Here is a 19,634-nt window from a genome sequence, read left to right on the forward strand (position 1 = left end):
GGCCAACCACTGAGCCCGCCGCTTGCTTCTCCGACCAATGGGCTGCAGGGGGGCGGGGCTTCTTCTCCCCAAATGCTTGCTCTCCCGCCGACATGCGCGCTAAGGTCTGTCAAGATGGTGACTCTCCGCGTCCGATCTTATGGGACTTGTAGTTTTGAGGTTGCACGTACTCAGAAGAGAGTGAAGGGGGAGTTCACTTCCGAGCTGTGAAAGAAATTTTTTAAATAACAAAAACTTTCTAAGACCTAGAGCGACCCAGGTCCCCCATTTCCGTTTTCCCATTTCCCAATATACTCATGAGGTGAGTATAGGCTCATAAAATGACGTGTTGTATTTAGATGACTGCTCGTGATTAGTTCATTCAACAAGTCATTATTATCATCCATATTCTGAGGTGGGTCTGGGGAGAGCTGAGAGGAGGGAGAATTTAGGCTAAGAATAAAATTCTCAGATTTTTGAAGGGCCTTCCTACGGAAGAGGGAACTGACTTGTTCAGGTTGGTTCCCGTGGAATATAAGAGTTAAAAGAATTCTGGCCTCAACTATAGGGAGCTACCACAGAGAGTCTCTTCTGTCATCTGGAGGGAAGTGTGGCCAAAGCCCGAGACGTGTTTCTTCATCTTGGTTGTGGCTCTTTGGGAAGCCATGGGTAACAGGTTCTGAAGTGGGAAACCTGGGCCTTGGCCAACGATGGCTTTGATAGCCTCCCAATCAGCCAGGAACCATCTTCTGGGACCAGCTTGGTCACCAAGCCCTCTGTCTGCCATTTGCATATTTTCACTTAAGAAAATGATGTAATTTCTGGGCCCTACTACCTCTGTGAAATCTGACCTTTAACATAATGGTTCCTGCCTGAACTGGGAATGCCTAGTAATACCCCTATCAGGGAATGTCTTCCTTAATCCTGCATAATAGGTTAAGTGATTCTACTCTGCACTTACAGAATTTATTGCATTGTTTTATAATTGTCTATTTCCCTGTCTCTCCCCCAGGCCTGTAAATTCACTTAAGGTAAGCATTATTTCTATATTGTTTATCAGTAATACCCAGCACAGTTCCAAATATAAAGCAGGAATCTGGTAAATGTTTGTGGACAAATGAGGAAACAAACATCAGCAGGGACAGATGTCACTTAACCCAAGGTCGGTAAAGTGGATGCACATCTTCCTAACCTTTGATTCTTAGAGCTGGAATTGAGTCTTCTTCCTCCCGTTGATGTCACCGAGACATTAATCCCAGTTGATTAGTCAGTCAATATATATTTATAGTGTCTCTGTTAAGTGTCAGGCACTGTTTCTGTTGCTAAGGATTCATTGTTGAATAAGACACATAAAACCTGTATCCTTGAGAAGCCTTTATATTAGGGAGGAGAAAAGAGAGGCAGAACAAACAATAAACAGATAAGTAAATAGACAAATGAGAGGCCCTGAGATGGTCTTTGTTATGTCCTGAGTCTGGCCTAAGAATAGGGCACAGCCAACCTTCTTGGCTGTAAGAATGAAGTACACCTACTGTCTATAGATTGGAGGCTTCTTTTAAGGCCCAGCACCAGTATCCTCCAAGGAGCCATCCATGGTCCCCTCAACTTCTCCAGAATGTGCTCTTTCCTACTTGGTACTCTAGAGCTCACCTTTACAGCTTCCAGAACTTTACCAGACTATAAGCTCTTTTTGAACAAAGACCAGGCAAAATGTATTCAAATAATACAACAGTTTAAGAGCTAAGTATATACGTGGTGCCTTACACCGCTGCAAACCCAGCATTTGGCTCCCTCAAGCCTTTGGCTCTGTTGTGATTCCCTCTGTTTTATGGTTTCCCAGAAAACATCCTGAGTAAAGCTTATTGTGGTAGAACTTCATTGGGAAATACAAACCCTGGGCAGCAAGAGTTGAGGAGGCAAAGGGAAGTGAGGCAGAGAAGAAAAGAAAGAAAATACAAGGTTGTGTATTATGAAGTTGACCAGAGCTTCAAAAGAAACACGACTAGTTGCTCTCTTATTTAGGCCATATAAAACCATCACTTATCAGGGAGAAAGGGAAAGTTGTGTTACCCCACTACTCCGGTAGCCACAGGGGACACCAGATCCCACACCCTAAAGCACAGTGATTCAACAGACTAGAAATGATGAGAGGAGTCATAGCCCCTGGTTTGGCCAAATTAGGCCCACTGCAGTCCCATCACTGTGGGCACATTGGAGGCTCTGTCCAAACCTAACCCTTATCCCTGAGGAGGCTAAGACAACCAGATGTGTTAGTAAATGAGGTGACCATAATGGCAGCTGGGCTGCCCAAAAACCCAAGTGGCCAAAGCCCTGGTGTGGGGGTATAGATGGGGCAAGTGAATTTTTGGAGGCAGATGAACTGAGTCCAATACACAGACACAGATATACCTTGGGCAGCCTCCGGGCTTCTGGATTAAGCGACTGAGCTAAAGTGAACACTGAGAGCAGGAGCTAAAGAGACCAAGTTGGTTCTTCTGCTGCCCTTTGAAAGCACAAGGGTGGCCAGCAATCGTAGGGCTTACCAAGCAATGGAAGGGCAGAGAACCCAAGGACCCCAAGAACAGTGCATGACAGCTCCCAAACTTGGCACAGCTGAGACAACCCAGGCTGGGTCTGAAACTATTTTATCTAAGAACCGGGAAAGCTGCTTCTGCTGTTCACAGTCCCTGTAAGCTGCATAAGACAGCATAGTGTGGTTACAAGGAGTATGAGCTCAGAGAAAACCTGTTCAGGTTTGAGTCCTGGCTCTATCTGTAGCAAGCCACTACCTCTCTGAGGCTCCATTTCTTCATCTCTAGAGTGGAGATAATACTAGTACCTACTTAGTAGAATTAAATACAAACATGCTTAGCATGGCATCCAGCATAAGGCATAAAGAGTTCAGTAAATATTGGCTCTTATTACTATTATTCTCGCCCCTCCTCCACACCTCTCTCCAACTCTTCTTCCCACCATGACCACCACCACCACCCCACCTTCTCACCCCCCACCCTACTGCCCACAGTCTCTGCCGCAGAAGCTGTGGGAGCTGGACCTGGTCATGCCTTCTTCACCCTGCTTTTCCCCAGGGCTGTTCCCCATGAGCCTGAGCCATTCATCTCCCTGGTGACCTGAATCTGAACTAAGAGATGGATGTGGGGTGGCTGAGGCCAGGGTGGTAATGTGCTTCCTTATCTCTATGCCCCTCACTGGGGCCTAGTTAATTTTCCCTTTGATTTTAATATAGATTTATTGAAAGTTTCAGTTATCAAAACAAACTGCAGCAGCAAATTGGTGTTCTTTGCAGGCCTACAAGTGCCTATAAAGCTGCCATGCTCGGGAACGAATGGCGCTCTCCGGGAGGTCAGTCATGGCAACAGGAAGTCCCTGGGGACACACACACTGCAGTTTAATATTTTTCTTATTAGCCTTTTTCTTCTTGGCCATCTAAGCCTCCCCTTTAAATCGGAAATCAAATGGAGCCACCTGCCCAGGGAGGCTCTCTTGCCCAAGCTGTTCCACTTTGCCTTCCCTGTCCTAGCCTCTTCAGCTCTCATTCTCTGATTTCTCCCTGCCTTGCCCACTGTTCAGAGAGTGTGGTGATTCACATGCCCCAGAGATGTGGCTCACAGTCCTACCCCAACTATGGAAGATTGGCTTGGGCTATCTAGCCACTCTAGTCAGCAGAGGCAAAGCATTAGAAAAGATTGGGGCCCCAGGCCTCTTCTAGATCTGGTGCTCAGAGGGGAGAAAAAAGACAAGGTTTTAAAGCAAAAGAGTTGTTTGGGGGCACCTGGCTGTCAGAAAAGAGTATGACTTTTGATTGCAGGGTCATGGGTTTGAGCCCCATGTTGACTATAGAGATTACTTAAATAAATAAAACAAGAAGGAAGGAAGGAAGGAAGAAAGAAAGTTGTTTTTAAAAAGGCAGACAATCCTGTCAGGATCTATTGAACTCAACAGAAGCAAAAAGGAGATGATGATCCTAGAGACTGGGCAAGTTTTCCTTCCAGCCCCAAAATTGTCTGATTTCATTCCCATTTCCCCACTGCCACTCCCAATATAGCTTCTCCTCTCAATTGCAACTTGATTTTTGAGACCCTCCGTTCTTTGGTCCCAATGTACCTCTCTAAGAACCAGCCTGGTTTCTTGCCTCCATTGCCTTCTATAACTAAAACCACACACTGCCACCTCTAGGCTCTGGAATCAGTCCTACCCTAGGGGAGAGCCTCCATGACCTGGTAACCTTGAGGGCACCATCATCTCTTCTGGACCTGAGCTGCTGCTGGGTCACCTGTACAGGCCACATCTCAATTCCCATTGTCCTCTTCTTGCTCTTAAAAATTTCCTGCCAGTTGGGGCGCCTGGGTGGCTCAGTCAGTTAAGCGTCCGACTTCGGCTCAGGTCACGATCTCGCGGTATGTGAGTTCGAGCCCCGCGTCGGGCTCTGTGCTGACTGCTCAGAGCCTGGAGCCTGTTTCCGATTCGTGTCTCCCTCTCTCTCTGACCCTCCCCCATTCATGCTCTGTCTCTCTCTGTCTCAAAAATAAATAAATGTTAAAAAAAAAAAAATTAAAAAAAAAAATTTCCTGCCAGCATCAAGGGCTACACCCTTCCTCAGAACTTGGACTCTGACAACTATTGCTGTGTGGCTAGAGTGGTGGAAGGTGCTAAGGTTTGAATCCAGACAATCCAGGAATTGATTCCTGGCTCTGACATTTACTGACTCTGTGACTTGGGAAACATCTTTGTGGTGTCATTGCACCTTGTGCTTATGCCTGCCCTTGTCTGCCTCTGTATCTTTCACCTACAATATTCTGTGGTCCTCAAAGAAGAGGACTGTGTTTTAATCATCTTTATATTCCAAGTATGTATATTTGATGAATAAGCAGTCACCTTATCTTGGCCTGTTTCCTCCACTGTGAAGTGGAGATAATATCTGCATAACCCAAAAAGTGAAGAAAGCATCTACCACAGTACCCACCCTTCTCCTGAGGTTGGTCATCAGCCACCAGTGCTCCCACCTTTTGCCTGTTCCCATCACAGCTTCAAGTTCAACTCTCTCCTACTGCCTGTTAGAGCTTCCTATCACTGATCAGATGTCTGCATTCACCCTGGACCCTTTGGAGTGGTACTGATGTCTCTTCTCCACCAAACCGGGCTCCCTCAATTTTTCCAAACACACTCATGAACTGCTGCCTCCTGGTGGCTCTGTTTCTATTCCATAGACTGCCTTGTAGTTTGTCTGTAGCATTGCAGATATTCCCTACCATCTATTGCAGCTAGTAGCATCAAGGAGTTTATGTTAACATTAATACACCAGTCTTGCTAATTCTAGACCTCTACCTGCTCCTATAGAAATAACAATCCCTAGCAATGTTTCTTTAAAAAGCTTCAGTTGTGCCCATGGATCAATCAAAGCTACTGTGCTCCACTGGTTTCTGTCACTAAGTGCACCATGGATGCTGGCCTTGAATGCCTCTGCCTGATAATGCTGAATTCTCATGGTATCATGACCATGTGAGAGCACAGCACTCTCTCACAAAGTAAGAAGAATCCCTCCATATTTCATTTAGCTAAGAGGATGTGAAGCCCTACAGCAGAATGTTTGAGCTCTTAAGTGTTTCAGAGACAGCTCTTTCCACTTATTTAACTCATTCTGCATGAGAGTAGCTGGGATAGGGTGAGTTTATGTAAGAACCATCACAAAGAACCAGAGCCATGGTCCTCTTCAACCATCAGTCTTACTGTGGAAATTGGCTCCTCTTCCAGACTCCTCCCTCCTCTATCATTAAGCCTCTCTCTCCCAAGCTCTGCTGGCCCTTCTAGCAATCTGGTGTTCATTGTGTTGTTCACATACCCCTACTCTAATCATGTTGGTGTATACTGGCCAGGTTTGGTTCAAATTTATTTTTTTCTGAGAGGCTTTGTACCCCCATGTAAAACAGTAGATTTAAATAGATGTTTAGGTCAGGGGGTATTGCCTAACTCCTCACAGTGGATGTAGCCCAGTATCAGCCCCAACCCACTAGGACCCCCATTACACTGCATATTTCCCCCAAGATTTAGTGAATAAACTTGTACTGCCTGCTACTTTCCTTGATCTTCCTAGACTAATACAGCCTTGTTCTTCCACTGGACCCCTTGTGATTTCATAGTTCTTCCTTTCTGGTCTTGACTTGGCCTTCAAGTGCTTTACAACTCAGGCTCCAACCTACATTTCCAGCCTTATTTCCTAGTAGTTCTTTACCTCCCCCTCTCTTCCAGGACAAAAGGACTAACTATTACTCATCAAGGTGCTTTGTATTTCCTTACCTCCAAGACTTTCTTTGCTGGTGGTGCTCTCTCAACTAGGAGTAACCTCCCCATTTTCAACTCTACCACTGAACCCCCAGAGAAATGTGCTCTGCCCCAGGAAGCATTTCCTGATCCTCAAGTGATTGTTCCTTCCCCTCTCTGAGCCCCAAAACCCATCTGTGTGTCCTGTGCAGCATGGCATCCACAGGACCAGGGTCTTGCTCAGTGTTCTTTTTTTTTTTTTAGTTGACTCCACATCCAACATGGGGCTTGAACTCACAACCCTGAGATGGAGAATCATGTGCTATACTGACTGAGCCAGCCAGGAGCCCCTTGGCATTTTTAATCTATAGGCAGTGCCTGACCACACCCCTCAGGACCTGAAAATGCTGTGGGGCTTTTAGGAGGCATCTGAAGCCTTCAGGGGGATCTCCTCCAACAACCTCAACTAAACTAAGAGCTTGAGCCCACTCTTCTTAAAGTGTGTAATTTTTCAAGATTCAACAACATTCTTTGAATACCTGCTTTGTGTTAGGCTCCTTGAAAGCACCGGACAAGAGCATGAGCAATAGACACAGTTCCTGCCCTCATAAAGCTTACACTATAATGAGGGAGACACTGGTAAAGAAATGTGTCACTTCAGAGTGATAACTGTGATCATAGAGACAGACCACTTACAATGAAAGTTTGAAAAGGAGGCACTAATCACAGCTGGAAAGGTTTAACATTGAAGTCCAGTGTGTTTTGAGTAGTAATTTCCCAGACCAAGGAGTGGGGGGAACACAAGAGTGAAGAAGACAGGGCATTCCAGGCAATGGGAATAACATGAGCAAAGTCATGAGGCAAAGAAATGGCCTACATGTGGATGGTAAGAAACTCAGTGCTATGGGAGCAGAACATGTGACAGAGCCAGTGGTGAAAGAGGAGTTTGAAGTAGGCAAGGGTTAGATCATGCCTAGTCTTTTTTTAAAAAAAAATTTTAAGGTGTTTATTTATTCTTGAGAGAGAAGGGGACAGAGCATGAGAGGAGAAGGGTCAGAGAGAGGGAGACACAGAATCCGAAGCAGGCTCCAGGCTCTGAGCTATCAGCACAGAGCCTGACGTAGGGCTTGAACTCAAGAACCATAAGACCTGACCCAAAGTCGGCGCTTAACCAACCAAGCCACCCAGGAGCCCAAGATCATGCCTGGTTTTAAAGTAAACCTTCTTAATGGGTTTGGACTTGAGCTTGAGGGCGTTAGAAAGCCACTGACAGGTTTGAAGCAGAGCAGTGCCTAGGTCTGTTCTGTGTTAGAGCAGTGCTTCTCAAACTTTAGTGTGCATTCCAGTCACCTGGGAATCTTGTTAAAATGCAAACTGATTATGGGGTCTGGGAAAGGCCTAGATTCTGCATTTCTAACAGATTCCTTAGTGATGTTGATGCCGCTGGTCCCCAGGCCTCACATGGAGTAGCAATCTCTCTGGCCCATCTTCCCTAAATGCATCCACTTACATCTGCAAGCACAGAACATTCTTTCTGCTGAAAATGGTCCAAGGCTGCTGTGGCTCTTCGCTTTTAAGAAGTGCCTATCTTTTAGAAGCTGTTTATTGAATATGTATTTGCTATATGTCCGTCTAGCAGAGGACCAGGGGCAGGGCTGGGGGGCTGAGAGAAAACAAAAAGCAATACATTTTCCTGCCCAAAAGTATTTGGTATCATCTCCGAAGAGGCAGCTTTCCCTGAGCTGTCCTCTGCCAGACCTGTCATAAACATGGTAAATGAGGCCTGTCTCAGTGGTACTCCCTGGGGCCCCCACCACTTCTGCAGCCCCATCCAGAAATGAGCCTGTTTATCCCTAACGGTTGTCTCTGACCTCTAAATCAATTCCCTATCTGATACAAAAACTCCAATCCTCCCAACCAGCCTCCCAATCCTCGACTCTGACAGTTTTTAAGACTGGAGGTGGTATATGATGACAGCCATTCCCAGCCCAGGCTCTGAAGTCAAACTGCCTGGATTCATAGCCCAGCTATACTACACATTAGCTGGGTGACCTTGGGCAAGTGGCTTAACTTCTCTAAGCTTCAGTCTTCTCACCTGTAAATTGGGGATAATAATTATTTCTGCATCATGAGGTTGTTGTGAGAATCAGTATGTCAATGCATGTAAAGCATAGCCTCTGAAACATGCAGAGAACACCCAATAACTGCTAGCTATTATTTTCATAAATATGAAAACTTGTGTGTGCAGAAGCTTATCAAAGCCCTTTTGGAAGCCTGTATAAACAAAAGTCCCTGTCATCCCTTATCTACCTATGATGGCTTTTCCTGCTGGCATTAGCCCCTCTCTAATGCTGGGGAGCCCGAGGCAGCCTTGGAGGTCAGTGCAGAGAAGCCTTGCCCTTGGGAGGAGGCAGTCCTTGGGGCCACTTTAGGGACAGGAGGCTTCAGCCTACGAAAACTGAGGCTCTGTGTTGGAGAGGGATCTTTTGTGGATCCCCTCCTACCTCAACCTCATCCCCGCAGTGTCCCCTCTGTCCGGGGTCACCCAGGCTGCCCCTCCTTCTGGCTGCAAGGAAAGAGGCAGCTTCAATCATTCATCTTAATGTCTCTATTAAGCAGGGTTATGACCAGGACGAGACAAGAAACAAGGTCTTTTAGTGTAAAAACATGGCTCCCAGGGCTTGGCCTCAGGGGACTCCTCCCCTGCACTGCTGCTGCTCCCAGATACCACTGCTGGAGGGTCAGTTGAGGCCCCAGATTGAACAAAATGATTCTGCCCTGAGTTCTCTTTCTCCCTTTCCTTCCTGGATCCTTCTATGGGGCTGCCCAGAGTTTTCTTTTCCAAAGAGAAGAACGATGACTTGGCGTTTAGAGGCAGCCATGAGAGTCTTGAAGCTATCTGTTCAGGCCCGCACCCAGACTTGGGATCACTATTCTCATCACCTTCTCATCTCTTGCCAGCAATGTGGAAGCAGTTACAGCCTTAGCCACTAGGCCCTGGGCACAACAGGGCCTCACCTGGAGTCTGGGCTCAGAGCCTAGGGGATAACAGGAGTATTCCTGATTATGGAAAGATCTTAAAAAGACCATACCATAAGTCCCCATCACTCATATTAGTTTAGGAGCTACTGGTGGAGTCAGCATATGCTGGGACCTGGGGCCTGGGTTCTAGGGCAGTAGCTGTCCTCCTGAGGAGCCCCGCGCTTACTGATTCTTACTTACACCCATGCACAGGCAGGGATTTGTGAGCAACAGCAGGATCAACCCCCTCACCTGGGAAGAAGGGCTGAGTCTCCTAGAGAACTAGAATCAAAAGGCCTCAGAAAGAGCATGTGCACAGATCCAGCCTTCAGAGGCATAGAAAGAGTCCCCAGATAACTACTCCCATAGTTAGTAATGTCCCCGTTAGAACACAAGTCCTTTAGCTAACCGGTGCTGGAGGGTAAGAAAGTAGAACACAGAGAGGTCAGGTACCAAAGAAGGAGACAGGTCCTTCTCAGCAACACTCCTTGCTGACCACAGCCCTCCCAATCCTCGGGCCACTGACTTCTATTTCCCACTGTGCTGCTGCCTTCTCACTGGTCCTGGAATTTCCCTCTCTATCACTACTTACCCTAAACGTGACCTTTCTCTGCGAGCTTCCCTGAATTGGCCTTCCCTGAGGTGGGCTGGCAAAGATGAAACGCCCTAGTGTGGGGCCAGGTAAAAACGCGTTCACATCCTGGCCCTACCTTGTGACCCTGTGCAAGTCAGCGCTGCTCCCTGAGCTTTAGTCTGCTCTTTTGTTCTTAAGATTTTGAGGAGTCAATGAGACAGCATGTATGCATTTGTTTGGCTTAGTGTAGAACCAGGAACACTGTGGAAAGGGAGAAGGGATGGAAGAGAGAACTGGGAGTCTCACTCAGGGTGTGTGGGTGAAGGGGTCTTGACTAAGGATGGCTGCAAGAGCAGGGGGGCTGTGGAGGGAATGCCAGAGCAGCTGAGGGCAGCACAAAGTCAGAGTGAGTTAGCGCTGGTCCCAGGGGCTGCATGAGCCAGGCAGGCTTTTACAGAGATATCCAGGGAACAAGAAATACCAGCAAGGAAGTTGCCCCATTAATAAATAAGAAGGTGGGAAATTAATGATGGTCTGAAAATGGCTGAGCTACTGAACTCGTTCTTTAAATCTGTCTTTAACAAGAAAAATAAAGAAAAGAGATTTGGCCAATTAGGAGGTAATGAAGACATTGTAGAAATAGCACCTGACAAAAGCACACGTGGTGGTGGGGGTGTTGCTGGGTGAATATCCAATGGCTTTGACCCTGCTCCCTTCAAAAGGAGAATGCCAGAGAAGCAGGGGGGCGGGGGGGGGGGGACAGCCATCACTGCAGGGCCTGGGAAGGGGTAGGGAGGAAACTAGGGGTGGGGGCAGGATACTGTCTCCTGAGGAGGCTGGAATGAAGGTGAGAATGGGGGGTGGAGGGGACAGTTAGAGGTATAAGAGGGGGCCCAGAGAGGAGAGATCTCTAAGGGCAGAGAAAACCAGAAGGACCCTGATTAGAACTACAAAAGAGCTAGGTCCCTTTTAGGGAGTCTATGCCTATAAATGGGAGAAGGGAAGAGGAGAGGGGGCATGGGAGGGAAGGAAAGAGAAGTCAGGGGGGCCTGAGGGAGAGAGGGAAAGGTAACTGCACAGAGAAAGGAAGATTAAAGATGGTACTTGGGCAGGGCTTAGAGAAGCAGCTGGGGTGGAGGGTGGGAGGAAAAGGGGCCCTTTTGCTAAGTCAAGGAAAACCACATTGCTAGCCAGTTCTAGCCCTCCACTGAGGTGTAGGTGATCCACCCAGAGAGCAGAATGGCAGCCTCTGTGACAGGTGGCAAAAGGATAGAGGGCTCACAGGTTGAGTTTACTTAAGCAGGGGAGCTCAAGAAGTAAGGGAAGGGGAAGCTAGAAAGATGAGGGTGAGAAAGGAGTCTCAGAGCAGCTTTACCACTGTGGGGGAGCTTTTGGGGGAAGGAGTGTGAGGGCAGCATAAAGTCAGAGTGAGTTAGCACTGGTCCCAGGGGCTGCATGAGCCAGGCAGACTTTTACAGAGATATCCAGGAAACCACCCAGGGTCACTGCTGTAGCAGTCCTCATCCTAGCCACACTCTATGAGGAGGTAAGAAAGGATGGGTGCCTATGAGACCAGCAGTGCCACAGAGAAGGCCATTTAAAGGAAGGCTCTTGGGAAGATCTAGGCAGGGAGGGAGTGCAAGGCCTTGAAGGAAGGAAGGAAGGAAGGAAGGAAGGAAGGAAGGAAGGAAGGAAGGAAGGAAGGAAGGAGAATACAGATCCATCTACTCTAGCCACCCTTCCCTTCTCCTACACAGAAATAAAGGCAGTCCTATAGCTAGGAAGGGAGCCTTCTGCTCCCTTAGCTCTCGCATCCTTTTCCAGGCCAGAGACTCCCTCTCCTGTAGCCACTGGATCCTACCTTTGGACTAACCTCCCTCCACCCCCACCCAGGGAAGCCAAGACCCACAGCTCCCCAGGGACAGATGTGGTCTGGTCTAGGAAGCTTACCAGCTCCAGAATCTGTCCTGAATCTGCATCCGGAATTCAACCCAAAGTGGCTGGGCTATAACAACACTGACACCGTCTGCATGGGGGCATAGGGGGTAGGAGCAATGAAACTGCAGGAGAAGGAGAGGGCAGCCAGTGATGAATAGGGGCAGCCAGAGCCTTGTTAGAGGGGGGTGTGGAGAGGCTGGCCGCTGCAGGGATGAGCCCTGGGCCTGATTTATCATCTTCAGAGCTGATCTGAGTGAGAGGGGTTAAGTAGCAAGTTAATGAAATCCACAGATGCCGCTAAATGGGGAGAGCGGGGAGCACCAGGCTAGAAGGGGTCCAGGAGGGAGGCAGGCAGGCTGGCCACTGAAGAGGGGATTCATCTGGAGGGGAGAGAAGATAGACATGTTCCCGCTGAGGGGGATCCTCTCATAGTCTCTGAAATCCAGTTTGGGCCAGCCAGAGAGAAAGAGGTTAGACAGACAGCAGGGATTCAGGGAGAACCCAGGTCCCATCCCAGGGACATCCTCAGTCAAGCTTCACAGCCCCCTGCTCCAGTCCCAGTGGGCTTCAGCAAACACTTACTGGGCGGCCCCTGAGCCCCTGAGACCAGGAGGTGAATCAGAACAGGTCTCTGCCTCTCTTTCCCCCAGGCTGATTGGTGAAACAAGTAACTACAGTTCGCTGTGATAAGTGCAGTTGAGCAACACAAAAGGAGGGAGCAATTAATTCTGACAGGGGAGGGCAGGGAGGTCAGGATGACATTAAAGCAAGGCTTGAAAAATAAGGGTTTTACCAGGCAGAAAAAGGAAAAGTGGGATTCTGGGCAGAAGGAACAGCATGAGCCAAGGCCAGGAAAAGCACAAAGGAAGCCAAGGGAAAGGGAGCTGACCTGGCAGAGATGCCTGTTCAGGGAAGGGAAGGGGCAAGGGGAATGCTACCAAAAGGCCTGTGTGTTCTACCACAGGGCTCTCAGCTGGGGGCGCTGGGTGTTGTAAGGCCAGCGGGTCCAGATCCTATGGTGGTCCTGTAGTGGTCTGAATGCACAGGACAGACACAGGAGCAGCACAATCCTGGCCAAAAGAGCCCCTTCTGCATGCTGACCTCATGCTCTGTCTCCAACAGTAAGCCTGGACCTCCATTCTAGGGCTGACACAGAATTAAATAAAGTCATCCATAGAGCTTTTGGCACAGGCCTGGCACACAGTACATGCTTACTAAATGTAAATTATTATTTTGGTAGTTAATATTACCAGGCTTAACTAAAAACAAAAACAAAAAACCAAAAACAAAACTGGGTTAGTGTAGGACTGCAGCTGCAAAATGCACCTAGGGGACAGGAAGACACGTGGTTACTTAATAGGTAAAACTTGGGCCCATGGGGCAGAAAGTAATCAATCACTTTAATGATACAGTGGGACAGAGTACTGCAGACCTCAAGACTGAGATCCCCAAGAAGGGGAAGATGACACATAGGCTATAACTAAAGGAACTCTGAGGACCAGACCATCAACACTTCCGTCCAGACCCAAGAGGGGCAGCTTTGGGAAGCAGAGGAGAGCAGTTTGCATCTTAGGGCCAAATAGCCAAGCCATCTTATTCCTCCTTCAGCCCACAGAGCTACCTGGGCAAATGAGTGCAGCCTTTTCTATTGATGCCCTCCCTTTCCTACCCTTGTCCTGAGCAGCAACCCTGTCCTTATAGAAGAACCTCCCTAAGAGAAGTGGCAAGGGTATAGCAGCAAGACATCTGGTTCACTCATTTTTATCCTATAGTAATTAGGTATTCACTGAATGTTTGTTGGATGAAGGAATGGATGAGCTAGTAAAAATCTTGAAGCTCTTCAGCAGAGCACAGCACAGCCATAGTGAAAAACCTCCCCCTGCCCACCATACACACACACACACACACACACACACACACACACACACACACACAACTCTTTCCTCATTCCTCATTCTATCTCATGGCAGCTGGCATGAAGAGATTGGCTGATAGTGTGGCTATTTAAAGATTAGGCCTTGGAGTCAGACAGTCCTGGAATTCAGACTTTGTTCTTAAGGAGCACCAACTCTGTGCTCCTTAAGAAGTTACTTAACCTCCCTACATCTCAGCTTCTTCTGTAAAATGGGAATAATAATAATAGTGCCTACTTCATATGTAGTATAGATTAAATTAATAATTCATAACAGTTTGTGTGAAGAACTTAGTACAGTGCCTGGAACAGAAAAAGTAATTTACACAGATGGAATAGGATTTAATCAAATTAAAACAGTAGTAGAGAAAACATCTTAATTCCCCTTCACCTCCATTTATCCCTTCAGATCTTCTCTGGGTGCCTGTACTCCCTCTGCTGCTGCATGGTTTTTCAGACAGGTCTTATAACTTCATCCTCTCACTAAAACTGAATTCTGAGATCCGCTGAGTTGTGAGGTTACTCGGGCCCAGTGACAGTCCATCCTAAGATAGAAGAGCTACATGTGAGGTCTTGTATGGGTAGAACTGGAGGGCACAAGCAAGCCGCAGTGCAGTATCACAGGCTCCCATGTCATCTACCACCGGTGCAGCCAGTGCCTCTCATCTGCACATCTAACTTGTACAGAGGGCTTCCTTATGACCAGAAAATAGGAGGGAAAAGCCCCACCTTAGTTCACGGGCGGGTTGATGCAGTATGTGAGTACAAGCTGAAATGGACAGTGGCTATACTGAAAGACAGTGGAGAGGGAAGATCCTCCCAATGGGCAGGGCCCCTAGTCGTTTACTTTATGTAAAAAGCAAAAGGATTCAAGGATAGAATATTTATGGACTCATGGGCAGTGGTAATGACTGTGCTAACTGGAAGGGGCAAGACTGGAAGGTCACAGACAAGGAGGCCTGGGGTAGTAGCCAGTGAACAGATATATGAGAATGGGCACAAAATGTGAAGATCTTTGTATTACATGTTAGTGCCCACTAGTGAGTATCCACCATGGGAGGGAATTAAACCATTAAGTAAATAAAATGACTCAGCCCACTGATACCAGTCAGCTTCTATCATTGGCTACCCCAGTCTCAGCATGATGAATGCATGGATAAAGTAACTATGATGGCAGGGATTTTGGAAGTTATGCACAGGCCCAAGAGCATGAGTTCCCACTTACCAGGGCTGGCCTAGCTACTGCCACTGTGGAATGTTCAATCTGCTAGTCACAGAGACCAATGCAGAGTCCCCAGGATGGCACCATCCATTGAGGCGATCAATCAGCCAGTTGATGGCAAGTTGATTATTTTGGGCCCTTTCCATTTTGGAAGAAGTGGAAATTCACTCAGGAATAGATCTATATTCTGGTTATGAGTTCGTGTTTCCTGCTTACAGGGCTATAGCCAGTGCCATCAAAAGAAAGCTTATAAAGTTCTTGATCCATCAGCATACAATCTTATATGCTACCTACCATATCATACCAATGGATCTACTTTATAGCAATGGAGGTGCAAGAGTGAGCCCATAACATAAGGTCCATTGGTTGTGTCACATGCTACAGCACCTGGAAGCTGCTAACCTAATCGAACAATGCAATGACCTATTAAAGGCACAGCTGAACCACCAGCTAGGAGATGATACTCTATGAGAATGGGGCACCATCTTTTTGGATACTGACTCTCAACTGGGGACAGTTTTGCCTCCTAGGGCAATTGGGTAATGTCTGGAGACATTTTTCATTTTCTCCACTGGAGGAGGGGAGAAGGAGAGGTAGTGCTACTGGTATACAGTAGGTAGAAGTCAGAGGTGTGCATCCTACGGTGCATAGGACAGTCCTGTCCCTCTCCTCCCCACCCCCAAATAAAGAATCATCCAGCCCCAAATGTCAATAGTGCTAAGATTGAGAAACTCTATTGTGGGACACAGCATGCATTTTAAATCAAAGACCTTTATATGTAGATGTGTCCCCATTGGGGTCCAGAAACCAAGGTCTCATTATAATTACTCCCAGTGATCCACTTGTGGAATATGTTATGCTGGGCTTTGCAAATTTAGAATAGCTGATTCCCAAAGGGGAGCATTTCTGTTAGAAGACACAGCAAGAGTCCCACTAAACTATATGAGATGGCTGCGTCCTGGCTTCTTCAGGTTCTTCATGCCAAGGACACAGGCAAGAAGAAAAGTCACTATATCTTGGCAGAGGTAATTGGCTTAGATCATCAGGAGGCAGTAGGGCTGCTGTTACACAATGGGAGCAGCCATGTGATTCATGTGACACTTGATCTGTTAGTACTCCCTTCTCCTAATTTAATGGTATAGGGACAAGTGCAACAACCCCAGCCTGAGAAGGGCATGGTAACCAGTCTGAGATCCCTCAAGGATGTGAATCTGCATCATGCCACAAACCAAACTACCATGACCAACAGATGTGCTAGCTGAAGGTGAAAGGAATCTGGCATTGTGAACAGAGAAGGAGTGAAATGGATAAAAGCTGTGACCCTGAGATCAGCTCCAATAGTGGGGTCTGTAGTCATTCTTCAAACCTTCCTCTTCTGTAAGTTTCCCCTGGGAAGAGAGGCCCACTGAAATCCTGGAGGATGTGCTCTCAGAACTAATATGAAAAAGTGAATCCAAGTGGTACCAGGGTAGATTACAATGAATGCAGTGATCTGCTGCCTTTAGGAATGAAGGACCAGTTCCTCTAGTTGCTGGGAGTGCTGCTAGCAGCCTTCAGCTGTTAGCCTTGTTGGGGGATGGCTGCTGAAGAAAATTTCTTTGTTCAAGGTCCTATCTCCTTCTAAGGACAATTTGCATCAATGACTGATCAATACTGAGACATAAAGATCCACCCGACTTGTCCCAACTCTGGATGACTCTGAAAGACCATCCCAGCTCCAGGACTTCCTATGGGACTAGCTGAGGACTTTGTTGGGACTGCTTCACAATTCAGCTTCTCCCTCTGCCTAATCAGGCTTCCTTCTATTGGTGTTGATCCCAAGAGCAGTCTATTAAACATCTTGTATGCTAATCTTTGTCCCGGAATCTGCTTTCTAGGGAACACAACACATGACAGTCAAAAACAAAATAAGACCTCTATTCATATTGAGGTTACATTCTGGGGTGGGGGGGAGGAAGCAGGCAAAAAACCATAAGCAAATAAGTAAGTTAATCATTAAGTATGTTGGAAGATGATAATTGTGATAAGTTCTAAGGAATAAAGAATAAGTAGAACAGAGAAAGGAGATCAGTAGTGCCTGGGTATAGGAGTTGGCAGACAGGATGCAGTATTAAATCAGATGCCAAAGCAGGCCCCATTGAGAAGATGAGATTTCAGCAAAATTTAAAGGAAGTAAGAGAGTTGAACAAGTGGGTATCTGGAGACATTCTAGATAAAGAAAAGAGCAAGAGCAAAGATCCTAAGGCAGGACCAATGTGTTTCAGAAGCACCCAGAAAGCCAACGGAGGTAGAGTGGGGTGAGCAACAGGGGAATACAATGACAGGAATAGAATTTAGGAAGACAATGTGAGAATAGAGGGTCAGATTATGTAGGGTGATCTTAAGGGTGATGATTTTTGCTGTGAATAAAATGAGAACAGTATCTGACTCATCTTCCTCCAAGAAGCCCTCCCTGACTGTCTCTGGCTAGATGTACTCTTTCTGGCGCCTCCTCTGTGCTCTCATAGCCTCCTGGGCTTTTGCCGTAGTTGTGTTTATCACACTCTGTTGTAATTGCCTTATTGTCTGTCTGTGTTACCCACTTAATCGTGTTGGTAATAGGGGATCATTGTGAGGATATAGAAAGAAATAAGGAAGTCAAGACATAGCCACACCATGGGACTTCACAGAGCCTATTGAAACTCTGAGAACTCTGTTGTTCAGGACGCAGTGTAGTGCTAGAAATTAGGTGTTTTCATTACTGCCTCTGAGTGAGCATTCATTGATCTCCACTCTTGAATTTCACCAGTATAGTCACTTAGTACTCTGCCCTTGCTTCAGCAGCACCTAACACTTATAATTAACATGAGTTTACATTTTCCAAGAAAAAGGATCTAATTGACTTGGCCACATCCCAGTCAGTAACTCTGTTGGGCAAATTTCTTGCTAGGCCACTTCATGGACTCCTGGCCACTGAATAGATTGGCTGTCTTGGGTCACGTGTCTGTCCCTGATCCAGTTAGGTGTGGCCAGAGTAGTAAAGTCACTTGATACAGGGCATGGTCATCTGTGCATAAGGAAACACCCAGAGCCTCCTTTCCTAGCATGGAGCTATAGATGTAGCAGTTATTCACTCTCCAGTACAAATGACTCGCCAGTAAAACTTAGAACAGTGACTGGCAAATAGGAAACATCAATCAATCATACTTATATAGTATCCATCCCTCCCAAGGGCCCAGCACAGTGCCCGGCACCGAATGGATAATTATTATTTTGGAATGGAAGGCCAGTGCATGCAGACAGCACAGCACAGAAAGAGGCAGTACAGAGTAGTGGTTTTGCATGTGGACTCTTGCCATAGACTGCTTGAGTTCAGATCCCAGATCTGCTACCCAGCAACCATATGACTTTAAGCAAACTACTTAACCTCTCTATAAATTAATTCTTGCATCTGTAAAATGAAGCCACAAATGGCACCAATGACATAGGAGAATTTGGTGAATTGAAGGAGACAATGTACATAAAGTACTTTTCTATAGACCCTAGCACATGGTGATGCCTCAATAATAGTGATGTTGTTATTTTCTTTTGTGAGACTCATGCTAATGAGCATGGAGCTCTAGGCTAAATACAGGTCTGGAAGGTAGTAGTCATATCCCTCCCTCAACTGAGTGGGGCAGGGTCCTACCACACAGAGAGCTGCCTAAGCACACACTGATTCTCAGACTGGCAAGGGTGTGGTCAGCTGGCTGGACTCACTGCCTTCCCTGTGCCCCCACCCACCAGGTTACAAGAAACCTGGTGTTTATGGGTCATCTGGGCAGCTATTGCTGATTTTAGCAAAGAAAGCCACTATGAAGGATATATTCCAAACTTTTCTGGGTCTGTAATAAATATATATATTTTTTAATGTTTTTATTTATTTTTGAGACAGAGAGAGACAGAGGATGAGCAGGGGAGGGGCAGAAAGAGAGAGAGACACAGAATCCAAAGCAGGCTCCAGGCTCTGAGCTGTCAGCACAGAGCCCTACACGGGGCTCGAACCCATGGACTGTTGAGATCATGACCTGAGCCGAAGTCGGACGCTTAACCGACTGAGCCACCCAGGTGCCCCTGTAATAAATATATTAGTTACTGGGCAATCATGTTGCTATACCCTCAGTCTCTTGAAGTGACAGGTATGTCTAGCAGAAAACAGGGGGAGAGAAGAGAGAGAAAAAGAGAAAGAGAGTGCACTGACCAAAGTCAAGGATTCAAGGATTCTGTATTCTCACTCAGTATCTCGCCAAGCCAGTCTTAATATTTCCAGTATGGAGAAGCCTTCTGGTCATCACCTCTAGGCACACAGAAATCAATGAGGTGGTCAAGATGGAGATAGCAGTCTGTGCATATATGTGACGGTGGACATGTTTGAGATTGAGGGCTCATTCAGGGCAAGGTAAGGCCAGCCTTAACAAGACCCTCTTGAACCCTGCGTCAGGCTGGCATATAGACTGGGACTGAGAGCTGATAGAAGATGAGGTTCTGCTTTGGAACCTACTTAACCACAAAGGGCTCCCCATGGAAGAGATTATAAGAAGGGTTGGGGAAAGGAGTGAGAGTAGTTGCCTTGGTTCAGGGTATGTTGAGGAGGCAGAGGGTGGTAGGCAGGGAGAAGGAATATAGAGAGCAGAGGGAAGATGGAGACACTGCTGCAAGCTGGCCTCGGTAGACTGGGCAAAGAGCAATGA

General features: G+C 47.0%; 1 long non-coding RNA gene across 1 annotated transcript; it reads left to right on the forward strand.

Moving 5' to 3' along the window:
* Nucleotides 1–91: 91 nt before the first annotated feature.
* On the forward strand, nt 92–16,762 carry LOC102962896. The gene is made up of 3 exons (XR_006221344.1): nt 92–301; nt 992–1,010; nt 16,533–16,762. It is a non-coding gene; the product is annotated as an uncharacterized LOC102962896 (long non-coding RNA).
* Nucleotides 16,763–19,634: the final 2,872 nt, after the last annotated feature.

This window comes from Panthera tigris, chromosome C1 (assembly GCF_018350195.1).
Source record: "Panthera tigris isolate Pti1 chromosome C1, P.tigris_Pti1_mat1.1, whole genome shotgun sequence".
NCBI classification, from domain to species: domain Eukaryota; kingdom Metazoa; phylum Chordata; class Mammalia; order Carnivora; family Felidae; genus Panthera; species Panthera tigris.